The sequence below is a fragment of the Amia ocellicauda genome, chromosome 8 (assembly GCF_036373705.1).
Source record: "Amia ocellicauda isolate fAmiCal2 chromosome 8, fAmiCal2.hap1, whole genome shotgun sequence".
Lineage (NCBI taxonomy): Eukaryota > Metazoa > Chordata > Actinopteri > Amiiformes > Amiidae > Amia > Amia ocellicauda.
This window is the reverse complement of record NC_089857.1, coordinates 22,365,472-22,386,477: the sequence shown is the minus strand read 5'-3', so window position 1 is coordinate 22,386,477 and position 21,006 is coordinate 22,365,472.

Genomic DNA, 21,006 nt, shown 5'->3' with positions numbered 1-21,006 from the left:
TTTCAAAATGCATAACTAGATATCCGTATTTGTATAAAGAGGGGAATAAATACAAATATATTCAGTACCTGTTGTATTTGTCCTTGAAAATAAGTGAAATCCTGACAGAAGGATGAGATCTGATGTGAAACAATTTGTTGACGTTGTGTGTATTTATTGTAGCGTTAGGTTGTTTTTCACGAGGGCCTTTCTAAATTGTGATGCTCGTGAAGATAGTTTTAGTTTTTCTTCTTCCCACACTTAAAATGTTAGGAAGTACACTGCCAATGAACTATCTTCAACTATTACATTTGTCTCTACAAAAACAATCAAACAATAAGATTGAAATGCATCCCTTTTGTGTTCAATAACATGACATCCCCAAAGGCCTAAGGCTCAATCAGCAATACAAATATTCCTTTTAATAATAATAATACAAATAATACTACTACTACTACTACTACTACTACTAATAATAATAATAATAATAATAATAGACACATTTTAAGGAAATTAATTTTGAACAAACCAAAACACAAAGATGTCAGTGTACACGGTCAGCTGCCACGGTCATGTTTTAAAGACTATCATTATTCATGTATGCCTTCTGTTAAGACATTGACACTGTATAATTAATGAGCAGACTCTTACGAAACTCTAAAATGAACATCAAAATAATTAGCTTCAGTCATTTTGTTAAAAGCTATATTGTACTCAAAGCACGAAAAATCTGTGACTAATCGCATGCAATTAGAAAAATGTCAAAATTGACCGACACCTGATGATCAGCCATACTGTACTGAACATTAATATGGAAATGAGGGTGTTGTATCCTACACTTTAACCCTTCCTATTCTGTAGCTTGGCTCCGCAAAGGCATTAGGGATAGATTTCTCTTTCCCTCTTTCTTTCACATTGCTACTTGTGAACCCGAAAGTGCCGAAGTGACTGAGCGGGGAGCTTATTTTCTCTCCAGGCACTTTCTTTGGAAATGTCTGTGAGATGAAATATTGATTTTCTTTGCCTTTCGTTTTTCTTTCGCCTTCCTATGGATAAACTTCTGGGAGTCGTGATGGCTCCATCAAATTAAGGCTCGGGACGCCAGCACATTCACGTCAACTTGGGGGCTCTTGTGAAAAGCACCTGATGAATCCTGGCAGTGCTGTGGCCTTGTCAGAGAGACCTCCTTCCCCCTCGCCCTGCCTGGACTCATTGCAGGGAGCGAGACCCCCTTCAGGTCAGAGAGAGACTCATAAAAAAAGAAAGAATACTAGACCTAGCTTAACTCTGTAAACTTTAAGGTATGTTATCTAGGAATTGTGGGAGTGAGAAAGGTTGGTGGTTGTGGATGAGAGCTTGAGCAAGACAGAAAAAGGAAATATGAATACTGTCTAATATGCACAGTTTCCATGACTTTGTTCGAAACCATCAAGGCTTTGGTTGGCTGGTGATTTCACAACCACGAGCCTCCCTCTCCTGCTCTTTGCTCATACATAGTTCAAGGGGAAGTCTGAAACAGCTCAGATAAGGTGGGAGAAAAGAGAGGAAACACCAGCCCGGCAGCCCTGTACATGTATTGTCTCAGACCAGCTACAAAGTACCAACACAAGCAATATTTCTCCAAATCATTTATCAGACCCATTCTTTCATATTACTTTTTTATTGTTTCTGTCAAATAATGGAGAATGTGAGTAAAATTATGATTGAAGACAGACGCTCAGTAGATGTAGTAGCTGGAAGGACTGGTGATGGTTACAGCAACAAAAAGGCCAATCCTATTTTTTTTTTATGTTTTAAAGCTGGATTTCCCAATTCCCAATTTTTTACGATAATTGTCTGGAATCTGTCAAGAAGCATCCTGACAAGGTCTGTAAATCAATTAGCTGCTAGGCAGAGAAAGAGCACAGAGGGCTGACAGCTTTTCTAATCTTCTCCAGCAGGTGAGATAAAAACAAGAATCCCCCAATATTTTGCCAAGCAATTAAAAGCAGTCATAGTGTTTGCAAAATTCATATGGTTTAGAAAATAGTTTTAATCTGAAAGCAAATGTGTTCTGCTTACCATTTTCTACAAACCCTGGAATTTAAACAGTTTTTTTTGTTGATGTATGTACAGACGGGTGACAAATTAAAGGAACAACCTGAATAAATGAGTGGAGGAACATAACGAATGCAGATGCCTCCAAACAGGTGTACTGCATGATACAATTACGCATTTAACATCCTATCATGCTCTGTGGCATGTATAACAATGCTGAGCAGGCCCAGTTGACCTCGATTTGGATCAAGATGGCAAGAGGAAAGGATCTAAGTGACTTTGAAAGAGGTGTCATTATTGGGCACGAATGGCAGGATCTTCAGTCACAAAGACACTGAACTGCCTCATGTTCTGGACAAGTGGGCTAGTGCATGTGTGGTAACCCCTACAGTGAGGCTCTGTTATGCTGTGGGGGGCATTGTCCTGGCATGGTTTGGGTCCACTTGTCCCCTTTGAGGGAAGGGTCACTGGAAATCATTACAAAGTTATTCCGAGTGATTACCTTTATCCTATGGTGAAACATTGCTATCCTGATGGGAGTGGTCTCCTCCAGGATGACAACGCCCCATCCACAGGGCACGAGGGCTCACTGAATGGTTTGATGAGTATGAAAATGATGTGAATCATATGCTATGGCCTTTGCAGTCAACCCAACTGAACACCTATGGGAGATTCTGGACCGACATGTTAGACAGGCTCTCCACCACCATCATCAAAACCCCAAATGAGGGAATATCTTTTGGAAGGATGGTGTTCATCCCTCCAGTAGAGTTCAGAGACTCGCAGAATCTGTGCCAAGGGCATTGAAGCTGTTCTGGGGCTCGTGGTGCCCAACACCTTACTGAGACACTTTATGTTGGTTTCTCCTTTAATTTGTCACCCATCTGTATATATGTGTATCATTACCATCAGCCTGTATCGATCCACTGCTGGATGAAGGCCTCCCCAAGATGTTCCATTGAATATACCAATATTTGCAGTTCCGAACCTATACCCAGTATACCAAAAGTGTGTACAAGTCACAAGTCACACATGTATTTATTATAGTCAAACAACTGTCTTTCAAGCCATTGCTTTATTCCTCTATGCCATAGGTTGCCGTGTATTTGCGTGTGTAGGGTTGTGGAGCTGTAGTTCGGAGATGCAATTACGTATGTGGATGGTCCAGCGTGTATGTGTGCAGGATATATTTGTGTAGTCTCCTCTGCTGTCATATCTGTACATACTGATAGCAGCTTGTCTGGTTAATGGTATCTTTCGTTATTCTGCATTCTCCCTTGGCTGTCGTGAGCCGTTGCTATATTGGTAGTGAGTGCGCAGGCGGTTTTGCGAGGCACAAACAGATTTGTGAGGCACAGGAAAAAGTGCTATATTCCAATGTTGTGCAAATACTTTGAGCCATGTTTCAATATCTCTCTTTTTGTGCCAAATTGCATTTTTTTTTTTTTGCGAGGGAATCGCGTGATGTTTGAATATCAGGCCACTGGGTCTTTGTTCACCTTTAATCTGGTCTACCTGAAATGTGTCTGTCCCCTTGTCATTTTAACATTTTCACTCTTTCAAAGATGTCATATATTTTGGTTTGTTCTCGGATCCATTCATTTATTTTTCTATCTCTTCTTGTCATTTTAAGCTCACATCTTTCCATCCTCCTTTGTGTCATCCGCAGTTTTTGAATAATGTCTGCATTAAGTGACCAGGTTTCACACTATAATTACATACAGACACACATACATGATGGCAAATTAATGGATTCTGAATGGATATTACAGAAACAACACTTGCATATCTTTGGCACTTTTTCTTACAAGACTTTCTAGCAATGAATGATGATTAAATAATGATGACCAGACAATGAGCACTGATAGTCACAAATGTAGCTATGAATACTGATACAACAGTCTATTATTTCTAACGATTATCAGATAAATACATTTGCTGCTAATTTTTGAGAGGAATATTTATATCAATTTTCTATGAGAAGCTCCAACTGGTAAAACATTTACAAACAAGGTCATGAAATCTGGCCTGAGTGAGACTCCCTTAGATTGAGATTTCCCTTAAACCCTTAAACGTCTATCAACCAACAGAGCTCTCATCAAAACACTCTGCATTGCTATTGTGATGGGAGCTGTAGGAATTGTTTAGCCTTATGACTGGAGAAATTAAATCATCTAAAATTGACAGATCAGTAAGTTTGCTTGGGATGCTGCCAGAATCCTTGGTCCCAGTTAAAATCCTTCAGGATTGTTTAAATTCATGAAGTTTTCATTTCACTTAAAAAAAACCTTAAATTTAACATCACACCTTTGGAAAGAGATTTGCATTCCTTATCAATTTCACCCAAAGATGCTAGATTACCCCACTAACCCACTAAACATACAGGCTTAGTGTTTATATTCTACAGGGTTTTCTGCCTACTGTAGACCACTATAAAGAGTGCATGATTTTTCAATTTTCCAGTAATGTTGTATTTGTATGTACTTGGAATAAGGGAAATGACTTGTTTTAATGTGCACTAAATGACTGCAGAGTTCAGCTCATTCATCAGTTTAGGCAGTTTTATTGAACTTCCGAGCTGATATTTAGACTTGCTTCTTCAGACTGTGTTTTCTGTGTGGCCTAAACAACTTTAGAATCCTTTTATAGTGTAACAGATGGGCCTTTTTATATTTATGTTCTGTTATACTACTACTACTGCTTCTACCGTTAAATTATTATTATTATTATTTGTAGTAGTAATAATAATCATATTATTATTATTATTATTATTATTATTATTATTATTATTATTATTAGTAGTAGTAGTAGTAGTAGTAGTAGTAGTATTACTATATTATTAGTATGAATATTAGTAGTCATTGTATTATTATTATTATTATTATTATTATTACTATTACATATAAACTACTTCAACAAATAAAAGCAATTAGAATCTCTTCTGTATTTTATAATATATTTAATCTTTTAAGACCTACTAGTTGAACCCTTTTATTTGGAATTATTTATTTATTGAAAGCGCTGTTTCTGTATTGTGCAATGGTTGCTTGTGTCTCCAGTACAGCACACGAAGTATGATTGGTATTATGATTTTACCTGCAATATTAATGGAACCGAATGGGTGGAGCGGAGTGTTTTTGTCTCTGAAAAAGAAATCTTGTTGTTTGATGGTGGTTTAAAACCTGAAGGTCAATTCAATTACAGGGCAGGCTTCACACATGCCTTTGATTATGTTCATATTCTGGTGTTTCAAAGACTTTGCGGCCGTTGTGCCACATGCCGGCAGTTCAGGCATGATAGATTATGTTCATGTTCTCATCAAGCGCTGTCAAGGAATGTTCTGCGGACATGATTGAATTCTATTTTAGAAACGGCACGCTGTGTTTTGACAATGAACACTTAACAGGGCAAAGGCAGGCCCGGGATGGATCGAGGATTGATAACAGGCAGCTTTTATGTATATGTCAAGGCTGCTCATTTTATTATGCCATTGCTTTTGTGAATATTCCTTCCCCTGTTTATTCCACAGATAGAAACGTTTTTGCCTCAGCACTCACAATGGGTGTGGCAATGTAACATCTCATCCATGTGTTCTCTTTGGTGCTGACAAGGTGTGAAAGGACCTAACCTCACCATTTTGTTTTCGCCAGAAAAACAAACACATAAACAAAATGGACAATAAATATGGGAGGCAATCAGGCACAAACAACAAAAACAAAAATGGGGGGAAATAATAGATGATTAAAAAGACTTTGTATGTTGAGGTAGGTAGCCGAGTCGCTGCGTTGGTGTGGGTGTTACTGATAATGCTATTATTTGATCCCCAACCGCTGTGGTTTGATTGCCTTCAGTGGGTGTACATGTATAATCCTTCAAATAGATAAAAGGTTGATGGATTATGACTGACAATTCATAACCTTAAACAACTGTTTGGCTGTTGGTCCATTTACCTGTTATAAACTACAATAGGTTGCCATCTGCAAAGAACTGGATGTATAAACATGTATTATAGTGAATATTCCAAGCCTACATGGCTTTTTTCTCCTTTAATACAGACAATGTGTAGCATTTGAAGAGTTAAGACTAGCTGCAAAATGAGGGATTAGTGCTTTTATTATCTGTGCTCAAGCAGAGTACCCTTGCCCTCACTTACACATGCACACCCATAACCGAGCTTTCATTAACACGGCGGCCCGGCGTACGAATAGCCTTTCCTTCCCTTTCTCAATACCGCCAGGGCCTTGTTCAACCCCCTTCTCGCTAATTCATTAACTGCATTGTAATTTAGAAGAATGCAATTAAAACTCCACTTGATAATTACCCCTGATCCAGCCCAAACCAGTCTCCGTTGATTATAACTGTAATGTTCATTGTGCGAGTGGTTATGAATATTCATAAGGCGCCATTGTTTTAAACCTTTTTTCTTCTGACAGCCCACTGCCACAGATTGGGAGGGTGTTGTTTCAAAAGCCACAATTTAAACTTGAAAGTAAAAGCTATGTTCCATTAATTAAGGCTCTGTTATACATTTTCTCCCCATTGTTTCACAGATGTATGTTTTTCATGCATCTGTTTATTTTACTCAGAACTGTGCATTTGTTTCCCCTTTGCTTTCACTTTTTTTTCCCAATTATTTTCAATTTGTTTGTTTGCTTTTATCCAGTTTTTGTTTTTCTAAAATGCTGGGTAATTCTGGGTAATTGCTGCTGTTGTGATCTATCTTTTCAAGTTCTCTGAGTACATTTGATCAGTGTGTCCATTAACAGTTCAGCTCACAGATATAGCTAAGCTGAATAACGTTTTACTATGACCTCACTTAACAAAAATGCAAATGCCAGCCCCCATAATTTTGAACAGTTATTGTTGCATAGAAAAAAATACCCCAGCAGAATAATCCAAAGAATGGAAGGTCGTGTAAGGACAATTTAATCTTCTTATCATGTAACAAAGAACATTTAAATGAGTTATTGAAAATCCAGACACAATTTTACAACTCATACAAAATTTGTAAACTCAGCCCAGCAGTGAAGATTTGAATAGAGGGATTAAGAAGAGAAGAAGTAGAGAAAAACTGAAATACAGTATGCATTTGTTCTACATAGATTTGTGGATGTTGCAATCAAACTGTAAAATCACTTGGCCAATGCTGCGTCTGGAGGATTGGAGAGATGTTAGCATCAATAAGCTACCAGTCACCAGCTGAGCAAGATGAGTCAGGTAACCTCCTCTCCTTTTTTATCTACAGATGTCTGTTTACACAACGTGTTTAGATACATTACAGATTCCCCAGGTAACATTGTGGAGCTGGCACACGGAAATGTAAATCACCGAGAACCTACAAAATCACTTGACTGAAGGACCTGGCATGCCTCCCAGTATTGGCAACACAGGAACTACGACTACACAGCCAGGACTTGCTGCAGTTGGACCCCCAAAGACTATGTGGGATCTGTGCAGTGCAGTTAGAAATGATCAATTTGAGAAAGAGAGGGTCATCCTCAACTGCCTCAGGTCAGTTCAGGGTTAGTTCCAGCTTCCAGTTCCATAAAACTACACTAGACTAGTCTAAACCATTAGACTATTCTAAAGTTGACAGTTAGACTAGTCTACAAGTTAGTGAGTTGCATACAAATTAAGACTGACTAAGACTTGAAATGTTAGCCTCCTCATTATCTTATCTTCCATTGAAACTGCTTGTCTGAGTCTAAGGCGACACTGTCACTGATGTTGTCTCCTCCCATTGGCTCTCACACACTCCGCTGTCCCGCCCACCAGCAATCCCCCAAAACACCTCCCCAAAGATTTCAATAACCGGTCCTGTGGTCGGTTAAAGTTTTGAGTCAGATCCTAGTACGCTGATGTTTCCTCTAAAAAATGTGTTTTAGCATATTCTTCATTTCTGCAACTCTTTTACAGACCACATACAAAGCAGGTTGATGCCTTGGGTTTGAGTGCATTAGAGCATGTTTCAGAAAATGTCACCCAAAGTATATGCTGAATTATAATGCAGAAAAATAACTAGCAAAATAACATTTTTTTTTTATTCAATGTCTTAAAATTCCCAGAATGCATTGTGTGATTAAGTAAACAAGACCTGTCTAAGGGAAGTCTGTTTTATGCAACTTTTTTAACTCAGTGTCTATCATTAGTATGACCTGTAATTATACTATATAATTATATATAAGGCAATGACGTGGTCTGTGTTTATTCAACCGGCCCCAGGTATACAGGTCTCAGCACTTGCAGGCAGACCTGTGCTTCCATCCATGTTCTGTATCATCTATGTTCTCATTCTCTGGAGAACTTCAGCTTCTCAAGCTGGACCTTTGTCTCACTGCCACCAGCCTCAGTGACCTGAGCCCCTCATTCTCCACCTCAGTCAGTCAGGTGGGGGACTTGGCTCGCTGCCAATTTTGCCATCCAACCTATCATTTGTTATGTGACCATTTGGTAAACATGGCCCTTGTTGCTGTTTGGTAGAACAGATAAGAAGCATCAGGCTTCTGGCCCTGCTTAGGATCGCAATGTCTTGAAACTCTCTTTGGCTGTTTCACATCATGAATGCGGTCAAAGCAGCGGAGATGGACAGTATTCAACTAGTATGCCTGTGTGGGCACAAGTGGCCACTGTGTCAGCAACGTTCATTAGCGTTTGAGTGCAAGGGCTTTGGACCTCTATGCTCAAGGATATGTGACCGTTGCCCCAGATGTGCTTGGCAGGCCTGGAGACTGTGCTCTCAATCCAGATGCCAATTTAATTATCGAAGGTATTATGATTTTTCACAGCTGAATCGAGAAATGTAAATTTCTGCCCATCTATCTATCTGCCCACCATTAAGTGTGACTGTAGGAGGAGATGATACTCTTAAACCAGATATTTTATTTTAAGCTGAATTGATTGAAAGCATTACAGAAGCAATCCATAATGTTATATAGTTTCAGGGTTACGGTTGGGGCCAGCTTTAGAGGTATGTTTAGGATACATTAATCATAAAGATCATTGTTGTGGTTGTGCCAGCGTCAACCAAAGTAGCCTTTGGTATGTTATCCAGACATACTTATACTAATACTAATAATAAATTATACATTTGTATTTTTGGGAAATATAAGACATTAATAAAAACATTTTTTTGTATTCAAAAGTGAGTGAAACCCGTATAAACAAATTAGAAAACTTCTCTACAGAAGATTGGCACACTTGTGTGGTTAATACTGTTACTCTGTGTACTCTTGCTGGTACAAATAACTACATAAATAAATAAATACCTTAATGTAACTCAAGACACTGTGTATTTTATCCACTTAATTAAATAAAAGTAGGAAATCGTCACCTAGACTTTTTTTCTTATTATCAGAGAATACCTAAGTACCAAAGGAACATGGCATGTCTGTTATTTAGTCTTTATTTAATCATTTTATTGGCTTGTGTTAGCTGGAGGCATTCATGGGTACTAATGCTTTTATTAAAATGAAATTAAAATGTTCAGAAATCTTCTAGTAACAGAAAATATAAATGTTCCCATTAACCTGGTCTAGCACAGAACTATGTTACTATTATTATTATTATTATTATTATTATTATTATTATTATTATTATTATTATATTACAATGAGTTCTGGAAATATGTATTTTTTTATATACATAACAATATTTGGGTATTTTTAAAATAATTGTATCCATTTCAGAAACTCATAACTGTGTGATAAGACTGAATAAAACAAAGAAGGTCTAATCAATTTTGGTCAATTTCCCCCTTTTTCTCCTAGTCTTTTAGTGATACTTCATATGTGGAAGCAAATCAGAATCGGGCCTCATTATCTTCTAAATTATTCTCACAGGGCGTGAAAAATTTCCTCTCGTGCTGTACAGGGCTCAGTATGCTCCTCTGTGTAAGGCTTGTTTGCAGCCGCTCTCAGGCTGTATGGACTGACACAGTAGTGCCCTCACCTGGCGAAGATCCCGACAGAGTGTGCCTGTAGTGATAAACCTGCTTTTGGAAAATCTATCGACAAGGATACTTTCATCCAAACCTTCAATCGCTCTTTCGGGCTGTCCAATCCATGGGTGGCTGGTGAATAACTCCGTGAGTGCGGATACGGTTAGAGATGTAGAGCTAGATTAAGCATTTGGCTAAGCCTTCTCCTGCTGTTTCTTTTTCATACAGAGAATTGTCACTAAAAAAAAAAGAGCCGGAAACCAACGCTTCATTTTTCCACTAATAGTTTCATCTATTCTTAAAGCAATGATCTCTGTTTCACAAAGTAAAGACCTCTGTGGGTTTGATTAGCACTGCCAGTATGTCTCGCTGTGTGGTCTTTTCTGATGGAGGAGAAATCCATACTCGCTGCGTTCCCTGAACAGGCTGCACACATCCGGTGTTGAGTTCCGTGCGGATTCATTAGTCCTCACCCTGCATATGAAATTATGTAAATGCTGTCACATGTCCACCGGTTTATTAGACCCAATTGTGAGGTGATGGAGTTCAATAAATAAGATAAATTGGATTCTGCAATGGCGATGCAGCTGATGAATTGGAATTTATCAGTCTCCATTAGAGGATCCACCATTCCCCACCAAACTGGAGTGACAGAATGGAGATGCAAAAGTCAAATGTTAAAGACTTGAGACATACATTGCATCTGACATGCCAAACTTTCACCATGCTGCCGAGAAGAAGGCACTGGGGCAACAGTGACGTGTGAAATGGGCCAACTTCATGATAATCCCAACCTTCTTCCTGCTGCCAGCTCGAAATTCCTGCCTCTCCGTTCCCATAGCAACGCTTCACCCTCCACTTCCCCCAGTTCCTCCGCGCACCACCAGCCATCTCACATTCCCAACTGGGAAAGCCACGAGAGCCTTGATTATGAAGTACATGTATCTGGAATTAGGAGAATAAATCAGAAAGGAAGCAAACTCTTTGTACTTTCCATGTGGTTCCCTATCGGAGTCTTCTCAGATAGGGACGGCCTTGTGTTCAGTTGTCCACGTGAGCAGCAGAACTACTGCATGGCACAGCCAGTACAGCACAGCCAGGGCAAGACCCTCCAAAGTGTAGTGTTTGTCTAAGATATTTATTTGGGAGATATTTTTGTTTGTTTGTTTTTCCCGTTTTTGTGTTTTTCCGTAAATCTAATAGGCATTCACTTTGATGGCACTACATAAGGGTTTACTATACACATGCACACAAACACACACACATATAGCTGTGCAATTAACACATTCAATATAAAACTACAACATGCCTATTTATTTCCAAACAAAAAGCAAAGAAGTTTCTGCCATCATCATAATTTATCCTTCTATCTAAACCTCATAACTTCCATTTCAATATCCATTAGTTACAACATATATATTGACTTTTCATGTCAGTTGGACTCAATTTCTATTGACCATGTCTTGATGTTACTAAAAAAAAAAAACATTACTTAACTAGAATATATTTGTTTCATAGCTGTAGTTCTCCTGTATGGGAACATATATTAAACTTGTAATGAAGACATTTGGCTAAATATAATAGTAGGAATCAGTGTCACTGGTTTTATATATTTATCATTTCCGAAGAGTTCAGTATACAGAGGATCTTAAAAAGATGGAATAGGTGAAAATGTTTGTTTGCTAAGTCTGTCATTCTTTCTTAAACATGTTTCATTATGGCTGCTATGCCCATGGTCTCCTAAAGAATTCAGATGAAGGGTAGAGCCCGAGAATTCAGATTCAAAGGGTGTCCCCAGTGCCTCATCCCTTTAAAAGCCTTCAACTGTGTCCATGATTCCTCTAGCTTACAAATTGCAGAATGAAATCTGGACGGTACTACCTGCCAACCATGGAAAGAGTCCCCAGTGACTAAATAAATTTGGGGGATTAATAATAACTGAATATCCCATTCACTTCAGCTGGGATCTAATGTTGATCACATGTATGAGCCTTAACCTTCACCCTGCAATTAACCCTAACCTGTGCTCTCTCCATCTGTACTGAGTGGAAGATTTTTCAACCTTAATCCGGTGGGTGTCAGTTTTGATTCATGTTGCATACATATCCATAAATTATTATGAAGGGGTGGCCAAAATGATCGTAGACTCAGAACTTAACAATGAAAATTTAAAATGATCTACAAATGTGATTTTTTTTTGTCTTCTGATGTCGGGTCTTTAGGAAGTTAACATTCTGGACTGTGAAATTCTCACAAAGTAGCTTTTGATATCAGTCTCTCACCTGCGGCAATTTTGCTTAACGACAAAAAAACATGAGGGTGAATCTGGGGAGCTCTTCATTTCATACATGCAGTCAAATGTCTGTCTGTGTTGTCGATGCCCGAGGTTGGGCATACTTTCTACCGCTGTGGCATTTCAGATTTCAGCTCAGATTTCAGGGCAGAGTGTAATCAATTTTGTTTTAAGGTTGATTGGGTTCTGCAAAAGATGATGACAGGTTTCATGCCAGTTCAGGTGGAAACTAACATGTCAGAACTAATTTGTCACAAGCTGAATTATCCTCATCTTCGGTTATTTACATGAATGACCCCCACCATCACCACACAGATGCATACAAACACTGAAGCTTGAAAATTATCTATCAGTATCCCGACATGACAGTATCCCATAAAATAAAATAAGGAATTGTTATATATGAGGATCAAATCAGGTATCATAAACATATTGGAGGAATTGTGATGAAATGTGGATTTATCCTGTTTAACTTATCAGTATGTTGCTAAGGTAATATTATTTAAAAGCCTGATTTGAAAGTGCCATAGCAAGGTCCCAACTTGGCACACTGCACTGAACTACCTTCAACTCAACTGACTTCAGTGTGTGAAGTCCATGCTCATTGGTCTTTTGCTTCAGGGTTTCAGTAACAGAAAGTGGAGAGGTTGAGCAACCTGAAGAGTGACTTCCACCCCGTGCAAAAATACATTAATTGTCAACTTTTTAGTTCTGAAGTCGTTTCCTTTGTGGGTCCATGCCACGTAAACCATGGGCGTCGCTAGACCCCTTTTACTGGGACATGGGCCCCAGTATAAATCTGCTGTGCCCCAGTAAAATCTCAGGTTTGAGTTTTAACAATTTACTTTATTTGTCAGTGCATTAACTTACATTGATAATCCCAGAAAAAATAAATGGATCTAAATGCAATGCAGTAACCCAATCAACACTGGTAAAAACAACGCAGTTTAACCGAAAACACAAACTGATGCGTGCGTGCCTGTGTGCTGCTGTAACAGCCACTGCAGTGCACACAGAGTCCAGGTGTCGGCACACAAGTCAGAATTAAGGTAGGTTTTGTTATTTGCATATACAGTGTCTGCCTTTTATGCCGTAAAACATGTTGAGAATGTTCATGTACAGTATGTTGAAGATACTTAAATAAATATTTTCATAAACATTAATATCTCTACATGTTTACATTTCCCAGTACTTGTTGCAGTGTAGGAATAGTGGGTTAAGCAAGGGAAGTTTGTATAGTGCATTGTGTTGCACACTTCTTGCACGCAGCAGGCTTTCAAGAAAAAAGCGATATGAGTAATGTGGGGCCTGTGCCCCATTAGTGCTTTATGTCTAGCAAAGCCCCTGATGTAAACGGTTTTCATTTTGTGATGCTCGGTGCCGAAATGACTGTGTGGAAGTGAAGAATGTAAGAGCAATTCAAAATCTAAACCAATAATGATCTGAGGTTAGAAGTTAGAAGAGAATAATATAGAATGCAAAAAAGACCAAAATATTGCTATAGGCCTATATTTTACAGAAAAAAAGTGTATTCCCAGAATTAATTGTAATATTACTACTACTATTGCTACTACTATTACTACTATAATAATAATACTAAAAAGTGAGTATATTCTAAAGTATTTTTCAAATACAATCCCTATTGGGAGAAATTAAACTTTGTGGCAGAGCGTGCACAGATTGTGTTTACAAAGCTTGTGGAAACATGTTGGCGCAGTAGGAATGACAGGGCTGTTGTGAAAGGGGAACATGACACGAAGGTTAACAAGTTGCCTGATCGCTCCAGTGACACAGGGATGTCTGCAGATTGAGATTGTGTGCCAAATGAGGAAGATGGGAGACAGACAGGTAGTAGAGAGAGAGACCCACTCTGAACTTACGTGTATTTTGCTCTCCTCCTCTCCTCTGGCGTCCGACACAATGATTGTCTGAATCTGCATGAGGGACAGACATCAGCAAGGCTCTGGGTGCCCTTAGTCAAAAATTATAACACAGCGTAACTTTTGCTGATGGGCACAGGTCAATATTGGATTACATAACATTCATAAAATCAATCTTATGTAGAAATAAAACAAGTTAAACTGATAAAACACAGCAAAACACAAACACCTCTTTCATTGATGTACAGAAACATAGCGTAACACTCCTTTATTTTCTTTTGGCTTGTTTAGCCCATTCAAAGTTCTGTATTTCTCAATATGTAATTATCATGCCACATCACCATATAGTGTGTATGTGTCCAAGTACAAAATTGCTAGTAAGCCTACATTTTTCACACAAATGTAGTGTTATTTTAGATTTTTTTCTTCTATCAAAACACACACTGACACAATTATGATGGAGACTCACCTTTAATCTCTTTGCAACACCCCACACATATTTGAATATATAGTTATTACCAATTCTTTGTTAATATTACTTCCAATTTACAGCCTTCAATTACTCAGTTTTACACCTTTTTCTGCTGTTTCTTGTTTCAATTAGTAAACTTCAGCTGTTCCTCTGTACAAGGCAACACCTTTAAACAGCCTCATCTTCTGTGTGAAATATTACCATACATTACTATGGCCTTCCTTGCTCCCTTTCTGTTGATTAATCAGGCAAGGTGGATGATTGATTAAACAATCTACATATACAAGTACCTTCTCCGTTCCTCTTACACTCTGTTCTGATTGCCTGGCTGCTGCGCTATGTCCTGATTCAGAAAGGATAGCACGTTCTCCCAGGACAAGACCGCACTGTTCTGGTTTTGTTTTAAGTACTAAATTTTGGGTGTTATTGTAAAACAGCTTTAGATTTATATTTGTTGTAAAGAGTGATATAGTTAGTTAGTTATGTGTTTATATATTCATTCATTCATGCATTGTCCAAGATTCAGATTTATTTTTCCTCTGGAATTCTGCGCCACACTCGGGTACGGCATCTCTGGACAGTTCTCCCAAAAAGAGAAGGAAACGTAATCCTGCTGCATGCATGGTCAATGCCTGCAGCCACTGGCCTCTGAAGAACTGCTGGAATGCTAATCCCTTGGCCAGAGCTCAAGTTTGAAGGCAAAGAGTGAGGTTTGCACTGGGATTGTCCAGTCCTAAGACAGAAGTGCTCTGTGCGTAGCTAACACAGCCATGACTCTCGAGAGGCAAGCAGTAAATGCAGGGGTACATTGTTTAGCTGCTGGGCTCCTCATTACGAGAATCTTCTTAAACATGATCAACACACTTTAGCACAATCAGTATTGTATGTTTAGTTTGTTAAACCACTCTCCTTTTTCTTTGCTTCTTTTTTGAAGGAGTACTAGGCCTTCTGCCAGATAACCCTTTTTTTTAATGCCAGCTGTTGTAACTATATAGATTTGATTCTTCAGAACTGGTCACAGAGGACAGCATGTCTGTGATTCAAAGTGCCTCTTTTTAGTCCTGACAGGCAGATCTCTACGCACCAAACTACTACAATTTACTTGTCTTTCAAGGTCTAATAATGAAAACCTGACCACAGTGTTGACATTTATTGCTGCATAAGAGTGAGCAATTAAGCTCAATTATACTGCTTTAATTCTGTGCTCTTGCAAACATCCAGATTTCCACTTGGGAGATTTTTAACCCATCAAATGTCAACTAATCTGCATGGGAACAAAGTTCTAGTGTAAATGTGCTCTCATTAAAATGTGTTTGATTATTTAAAATGTAGTTATTAACAGAACCAATTACACAAGGATATCATTCTTTATATATGTACATGTATTACCATATTTCTCCTACTGGCAATTAGTTTGTACATAGAAATGCATCCAGATATATAACTGTGTTATACAAAGGATGTTGATACTTGAGTGGGGCATCATGTGACATTTCCCATCCACGCATAGCTTGTTAGAAATAGCCAGTAAGTGCAGAGTTGCAAACTAGTTAACCTGTCCTAAATAAGCATACAGTTGGTCCTGCTAAATAATTCAGAACTCAGCATAAATAAAAACAGAAGACTCTCTGGGATCAGGGTACAGACCTCTGCCCTAGGGTGTCATGAATGTGTATGGAGAGGTTTTTATTATAATAATCCTGTGCAACTTTGGGCCTATGGATTGGCACCAGCTGGGATGTGTAATTTCAAGGTCCATACTGGTACTCAAATTCCCAGTTAATCGTGCACTGAATATCAAAGGTTGAGTGCGTATTTCTGATGTTAATGGATCTGATGTTGTCAAGTTACATCACATTGTATAATTCATGCTCGACAATGAGAAAGAAGACAATACTTTAGGCCATAGCAGACTGCTGTGGGGGAGGACTGTTAACACAGCCCCTGAGGGGGGGATTCTGGGAAGGAGAGAATTAGGTGTGGAATAATCAGCTCTTTAATGCATGTTCTTTGAATACCTCTTGGGGTTTAAATTGGGGGTTCGAATCTACCATTGTGCCCATTCGGTTCCAAAGTGGTTAGCTTTCTAAAGGGTTCAGCTACTCATACATTCATCAATTTGTAAATTAATTAAGGAATACATCCTGCAATGCAGTGAATTCAAAGATGTGGCGGTTGGTGACCTCTGGTTCAGACTACATGCACCGGCCTTCCCTTCATTACAATTGTAGTACAACCCCAATTCTGAAAAAGTTGGGACAGTATGGAAAATGCAAAAAAACAAACAAAAAGAGTAATTTGAAAATTAAATTCACCCTGTACTATATTATTAACACATTATTTTATGTTTTACTTTGTGAATTGCAACACACTCCAAAAAAGTTGGGACAGTCGACTGTTTACCACTGTGTAACATCACCTTTTCCTTTAATAACACTTATTAAGCGTTTGGGCACTGAAGTTCAGCAAGCGGAATTTCCCCCCATTCATCCATTATGCATTTCTTCAGCTGCGCAACGGTACGGGGCCTTTGTTGCCTTATTTTGCACTTCATAATGCGCCACACATTCTCAATCTGAGACAGGTCAGGACTGCAGGCAGGCCATGCTAGCACCCACACTCTCTGCTTACGAAACCATGCGCTTGTAATCCGGGCAGAATGTGGTTTGGCGTTGTCCTGCTGGAAAATGCAGGGACGTCCCTGGAAAAGACAACGTCTGGATGGCAGCATATGTTGCTCCAAAATGTGTACATATCTTTCTGCATTAATGGTGCCCTCACAGATGTGCAAGTTACCCATGCCATGGGCACTGACACACCCCCATACCATGATGGACGCTGGCTTTTTTGATAACAGCTTGGATGGTCCTTTTCCTCTTTGGCCAGGAGAACACAACGGCTGTTTTGTCCAAAAAATATTTGAAATGTTGGCTCGTCGGACCACAAAACACGATTCCACTGTGCTACTGTCCATCTCAGATGAGACCGAGCCCAGAGAAGTCGGCGGCGCTTCTGGACAGTGTTGATGTATGGCTTCTGCTTTGCTTAGTAAAGCCTTAATGTGCATCTGTGGATGCAGCGGTGAATGGTGTTGACTGACAAAGGTTTACCAAAGTATTCCCGAGCCCATGTCAGGATATCCATTACAGACTCATGACGGTTTTTAAGACATCTGAGGGAACGGAGATCACGCGCATTCAGAAGTTGTTTTTGGTCTTGCCCTTTACGCACCGAGATTTGACTGGATTCCTTGAATCTTTAAATTATATTGTGCACTGCAGAAGGTGAAATGCCCAAAATCCTACCGATTTGTCTTTGGGGAATGTTGTTCTCAAACTGTTGGATTATTCGCTGATGCATCTGTTGGCAGATTGGAGAGCCTCGACCCATCCTTGCTCTTGAAGGACTAGGCCTTTTTTGGAGGCTCCTTATATACTATGATTACACGATTGCCTCACTTTCTTATTTCAAATTGTCACATCGCTATTAGTCCTAAATTGCCCCTGTCCCAACTTTTTTGGAACGTGTTGCATGCATCAATTTCAAAATAAACGTTTACCTTCAAAAAACTATGCAGTTGATTAGGTAAAACATTAAATACCTAGTCTTTATATGTTTTTTGTTTAAATACAAGTCAAAGTACATTAACAAATCACTCCTCTTTGTTTTTATTAGCATTATCCATACTGTCCCAACTTTTTGGGAATTGGGTTTGTACCAAGTTAGACTCATGCGTCTTCTCTCTCATATAATGCGGGTTCCACATGTCCAATTGATTAAATATTTCCTAAAGCAGATAATTAAGTTGTTGAAATCTTCACATTCTGATCAATTAGTTGATCAGGCTTGAGGAGATTGCCATAGATGGTCACTTGAAAACACGACAACAAAGAAGATACTATAAATATGAAATCAACAAAACCCACAAAAAGAAGCAACATATGTGTTTCCTCAGATGCCATAATTCATCTTACTAGGATCCCTGTAGTACTCTGTAAGAAGAATGACTTACTACAACTGTGTTAATTGATATGAATGTGAATTTACCTCCCAGTCTATTACATTATGAATATATTAGTTCCAAATCACGTTTTCTGCAGCTGATTAAATGTCATTAATAAGGCATATTTTCGTAAGCTTTACTTTCAGATTTGACAGTGAGCTCACTATTTTATTCATGTTGAGTAATATTTTATGCATTTCATTCTCCGCGATTGTAGCTGCACATATTATTGTCCTATGATAATTATTTTCACACGATGCAATCTTTAAAAATTGATATATGTGTCAAACATCTTGCGTAAAATATTAGATTTTTCAGACATAAAATCTGTAAATGCCAAAGAAGCAAGGGATAATTTAGACTAACAAATATGTGATTAATTGGCTCAAGTCACTTAAGTACTCAGATGGAGTGAATAGCTTAAAGTAGGACTGCACTCTCTGGGTATATTTGTAAATGCTGAGATTTGTACCTCTTAGACCTCAGATTAACTCCTTCTTTCATGTTTCTTAAGAACACAAGGAAATAAAAAGGACTAAGACTAAAATTATACCATTGGTGTCATCTGCCCCATGTACTTCTAGTCATATTGAACAGGTATAGAAGATATACCCGGAACGTTCTTAAATTCAACCACAATGTTAAGGAACGGATGATTTCCTGTCTGCTTACACTTCATTCCCAAGAGTGTTCTAGGTCTCAGGGCTGAAGCTTTCATTTCGGATGGGGCCTGGACTATTTTGTTTTTCCAGTTTCTGTAATCTGTCTGTCTTTCGTGCGAGAAAGATTCAATTTTTTGAACTGATCACAGTTTTACTTTTATTCCGGAGATTATTGTGGCCTCTCTCTTCTAGACCGATGCAGTTGTCGCAGTCTGCAGCTTCAAAGGTAGAGAGGAGATCTTTCCAACTTGCTGTGCACACCAGGTGTCCGTGCTCTTGTAACACCACTGCTCTTCCTCCACCTCTGCCGAGTTGCTCGATTCTTTTGGCCATATGACGGAAGCATAGATGTTTTTATTCCTCTTCTGGAACCCAGTTTGATTGAAGAAGTAGGGACATTTTCCCTGTCAGAGTCCATAGCCTGTAAGGTCCTCACCACTCAGATCCTCAGAGTCACACGCTCCAGTGAGGGTTGTAGGGCTTACTATTGATCAGGCATTAGTTGCAGTATGTTGCCGTGCAAAACTGCAAATCCATACCGTGTGTGCAGCATTTCCAAAAACAAAAAAGTCAATCTGGCAGTGAGGGGATAGGAGGAAAAAAGAAAAACTGATTAAAAACCAAAGCTATAAAAAAATCCTGCCAGACTGTAATAAACAAATCTGCCTGCGTTATTCAGTTTCCCCTGCTGTTGTTGATGAGTCAGTATCACGACACACACCAAAAGGGGAATTCACATTTTTCACTTTTAAATAATTCCTATTTCTCTTTTTATTCCTCAGTTTTGTGACACTTGCCTTAGTTCGTTGTTTTATATATAGTTATACAAATTGCATTTAATTACAGCTTAATAAAAGGTTCTTTACTAAAATGGCACCATTACCATGATTAATGCTGAAATAATTTCCTCTGAGTGAAGAAAGGAAACCTGAGACTTCCGGAAAACTATGAGAAATCTGAAATACTTCTTCAAATGAACATGAGGGAACCTGGAAACGTTTGATCAAGCTTTACAAGTTCCAGATAAAATAGAAACTGGTTATAGGAAATGCATCCATTTGTATATTTTAGTTAACAAGTATTTTAAAAATGCCTTAGAGGATTTTGTAAATACAGAAAACATCAACAGCAACAACAACAACAAAAAAAAAGTATATTATTATTATTATCATCATCTGAAAATCGCCCAAGGTAATCAAAGTAATCAAGATAGTATTCAAGGCAAAACATAAACATCAAAAATACTTGCCAGTGATACCATTACATATGTATTGTAAATTGTAGGAGATTCAGATATACATGTCCTGGAAACAGAAATAGCCCTCATAAAAGAGAGAATGCATTTGAAAATGCTCAGGCTCAAGGCAAAATAATAAGAAACAAACACAACACAAATTCATCGAAATCCACCGTTATGTTTTCCCAAACTCTAAATGAAAACTCTCAACTGTAAATCATTCCCCGAATTAAGAACCATCAGGACTACATTACACTTAACCCCGAAGGTAAAAACATATTCATTTATTTATTTTTAAGAGAACCAGGCAATATTACATTCTTACTGCCCTATAGACTAGAGCAAGAGGCGGCAAACAGAGTGGGATTATTCAAACAAAGAAAAAAACAAGCAAACTCACACATAATGTTTATGTATTGTTATACGCTAGGTTGACTCTACGATATTTCCAGAAGCAACGTGAGTTCATTGGATCCATTTCCAGTCCATAGAAGATCCTGCTGAGCT